The following is a 4,042-nucleotide window of genomic DNA, read 5'->3' on the forward strand; positions in this document are numbered from 1 at the left end:
AATCATGTTACAACTATTGGGCTTCTTGGTGATGCTATTTTCCTGAAGATGAAATTAGTATCTATTTTCCTCAATTTCTTTTAATAATCATTTAACCAAATTACAAATATTTTTTTATTGGTCAATTATTTAAAAATGGTTCTTTATCTACTATCTAACCATTACTAATCAATTGCCCAAACATCCCAAAATGCCCTTTTCTCAACATTTTATTACACACAAAAAAGGGCAAATTCGTAACTAGCAAAATAGCATATCACTTTCAATATTCAGGTCCCAAGTGTTCAATTTTCATTGGTCCATATTAAAATACACTTTTTCCTCCAACCTAATCTTACACTCAATTCAAACGCTTCTATTTCTCATTGTCTTTCCTCTCTCTCTCTCTCCCGTAGACTCTCTTCTCCCTCCTTTTCTCTCAAACCCTAAAATTTCGCCGCCGATAACAACAAAGTTTCACCGTGGAAAAGATGCACGGCTATGAAAATCAGGGATTTGGAAAAACTATGAAAATGAAAAAGATGCACGGCTATGAAAAGTTAGGGTTTTTGTTAACAATGGGTTTAATCAAGAGAAGGGGCACGGTTCGTTCACTCTATTTCTCTTTCATTTCAATAACTTATGTTTTTTCTTGAAGAAAATGCCTCTGTTTACTTATATCTTCTTTTTGTTTAAATATCCATAACTTTTTCCTCATTTCATTGTTAAGGAGTTACAACTATCACTCTGCAATTTTTCATAGCTTTAGTGTTTCTCAGTCTGATAACCTTCTCATCCCTAATTTTCAGCCTTTGATTCAACCGCGGATTCATTTTCTTCCAACAAACCGTCAAATCCTGCTGCACTAATCAAGCAAAAGTTTTCCAATTTCAGTCTTGCAACCATTGCAGCCAATAATGGCTCACGGTCGTATCCCTCTCCAGACCAAAACAAATCGCCAGCAACTCCATTTGACATGGGAAGCGGTTTTGTAAACGCTACTGCATCATGAAACTTGGGATTGCTTTTTGATTCAAATAAGCCACTTAATGAACTTCTAAATCTTTTTATTATATTTATAATGTCTATAAGCTTATTTGAACTGTGTATATGGCATGTATTTCTTTGTAGGTTATGATGATTACATGTCTTTTTTATGCAGGAATGGTCTTTTGTCTATCTATTAGAACAAATAATATTTTATTGTTTTAACTTTCAACAGTACAATATATGAATATGAAGATTTTCTTTTGTCCTTCATTCAAATAACTTGATATTTATGGAAGATCATGCAACAGTCAAGCTAGCAGATTTTGGTTTAGCGAGAGAAGAGTCTTTAACTGAGATGATGACAGCTGAAACGGAAACATACCGTTGGATGGCTCTAGAGGTATATTGACGAATGGATGTAATATTTTTGTAGTCTGATTCATATTTTTGTATTTCTTGGACCAGAGCAATACTCTATGCACTAAAATTTTCTGATATTAGTTTTTCTTCATCTCACGGTCCGGTAGGATTGCAATTATGTGTAGTCAGATTGATCTTTAAGTTGCTTTGTTGTGTTTTCAATTTCACTTGATTGCGTTTTTAAATCCAAGCGTTTTTAAATCCAAGAGTGATGGTTATGCTTATGATTTGTTTCTTCTGTTGCATTGACATTGGCAGGGTGAGAGCTGAAGTCTAAAAAGAATTTCAGAGTTTGGTTATTTAAGAGGGTGAGAGCTGAAGTCTAAAAAGAATTTCAGAGTTTGGTTATTTAAGAGCACATTCTACTAAAATTGATTTAAACTTGGAGTTTTTTTTTTGATTCATTTTCTCTACACCATTTAGTATTTATTTTCTTATATATTTTTTAACTATTAGTGGATTTTAGTTTATGGGTATTATTATATGTGAATGTTATAGAAAATGAATCCATTCACTTCCCCAACTCATGTTTCTTGTGTTTTTGGCTTCTAGGAAATGATTGAATGTTATAGAAAAGAAAAAGAAGCCAGAAGTGCATCTGAGCAGAAGGTAATGCAATGTTATTACTGTTACTGCTTAAATATTTAAGTCCACAAGTCCCAGAGGATATTGATTTTACCAGCTGGTTGCCTCAATAATTTCCCCCACTCCTTTTGTTATTGTTGATTTTTGCAGGCCATTGCAACTGAGGACCTGTACAAGCGATCACAAGAGTGTAATATCAGTTTGCTATAGTATAATAGTCAGCTTCAGTAAAATCTAAAAGTAGTTAACGAGGAAAATAAACGACTGGAAATAGAGAAATCAAGTATTGTTGAGAACCTTAGCAGTGTAAGAGGCCACAATAAGGTATTGCACGAGCAACTAGCATCTCTACAAATAAGTTATTTATTGTTGATTAATATCATCAGGCCTATCATTTATGATGTCTATTGTCTGTCGATAACCCGAAGTGTTATAAATTACGTGATGTGAAGTTCCTGTTGTGAACAAATAGATATGTTGCAGCAACTGAAAAAGACAAGTTGAAGGTACAAAGTTATATTTAAGTTTGCATGTGTGTGCTTCGGTTTTCCCTTTATTAATTTAATTCGGAAATTTACTTCACATTATTGAAATTAGGGTGGAGTTTGATCTGTGTCTGTAGCTAATTGCAGGCCATAACAAAATGAATGTAAATAGGCTGCACGAGCTACACTAAGCAATAAAATCTGGACGTACACACACTGTTTGGAGTCTCTCAAGCATCAATGAAGAACTAATGAGTTTGCATTTGGTGCAGAACCTCATTTTGAGAATAATGAGTTTAAAAGATGATTCAAATCAATGTTAATTGGAAATGGAGACAATTTTTCTTATGTATTCCGAGCAAAACATGCGGATCATACCTCATAAACATGTATGAATTTGTTTTAAGAGCTGTGGCCATACAGAACTAAGAAGAATCTAAGAACATACCTCATAAACATTTGTGAATTTTAATAGTAATTATAATTCTGTTTTATTCCAATGTTGTTTCTATTTTTGTTTTCAACTCAAATGTTTGTGCTGGAGTTACAAAGTTTCAAGGTGACATGGGTTATTTAAGAGATATAATTTAAGAGATATAAGTAACCACTTGAGTTCCATTTGTTTTTTAATTCCATATTATCATTAGATCAAATGATGATTTAGATGAAGATAAAAAGAGAATAAGCTAGAATGTAACCTCGGTTCTATAATTCTATTGTATTATTAGCTCTATGACTATTTTTTCATATCGAAAATTAGCTCTAAAACTCTTTTCTTACACGCGGGCACGCTTTCTATAACTTTTTTCATTTTCAAATTTCAAATGTATAGTATATTGTTTATAGACACTGAGATTCAGTTTTGGTTTTGTGAGAAATTGACAACTTTGTTACTTTCATTTTAAATTTTCTACATTTACCTATTATCACACAAAAAATATTAATAACATATTTTTTAATTTTAATAAAATTAAATATTTATTTATCTCACGGGTCACTATGAACACAATATTTAATTTATTTTATCGATCATTACACATTTTCTCTATCTTAATTAAAATTTCAAATTTCTCTCACATTTTTTCCCACACTTTCTTACTTTCATTTTAATTCTTTTCTTTTTAGTTATTATCCCTTAAAAATAATTTATTTTTTAATTTTAATAAAATTAAAAATTTTGTTATCAGACGGGTCACTATCAACATAATATTTATTTTATTTTAATCAATCATTGTTTTAATTTGAGAGATAATATTCTTATTTTTATGACGGGTCACTATCAAAACGATTCATTTTTTTATGATTATTTAATATAATTAAATATATATGATTATTATTCACTTTACATTTGTATTTAAATATATTTTATATCGCATCAAATAAATCTTTTATTTCACGGAACATTATCAATACAACATCTTTTTTATTTTAATCAACAATTCCTATAAATTGAGAGACAATTTTTATTTTTAAATTTTATTTTTATTATCTTCATCCTACAGATTCTTTTTTTATATGATTATTTAATATAATTGAATTTATATAATCATTTTTCATTTATAATTAAACCATTCATTTTAAAT

General features: G+C 30.0%; 1 long non-coding RNA gene across 1 annotated transcript; it reads left to right on the top strand.

Annotated features, from left to right (window-relative positions):
* Positions 1 to 615: 615 nt before the first annotated feature.
* LOC131643203 (uncharacterized) lies at positions 616 to 2,917 on the top strand. The gene is made up of 4 exons (XR_009296159.1): positions 616 to 1,369; positions 1,648 to 1,697; positions 1,942 to 1,998; positions 2,125 to 2,917. It is a non-coding gene; the product is annotated as an uncharacterized LOC131643203 (long non-coding RNA).
* The last annotated feature ends 1,125 nt before the right edge of the window (positions 2,918 to 4,042 follow it).

The sequence above is a fragment of the Vicia villosa genome, unplaced genomic scaffold (genome assembly GCF_029867415.1).
Source record: "Vicia villosa cultivar HV-30 ecotype Madison, WI unplaced genomic scaffold, Vvil1.0 scaffold8, whole genome shotgun sequence".
Classification (NCBI taxonomy): Eukaryota; Viridiplantae; Streptophyta; class Magnoliopsida; order Fabales; family Fabaceae; genus Vicia; species Vicia villosa.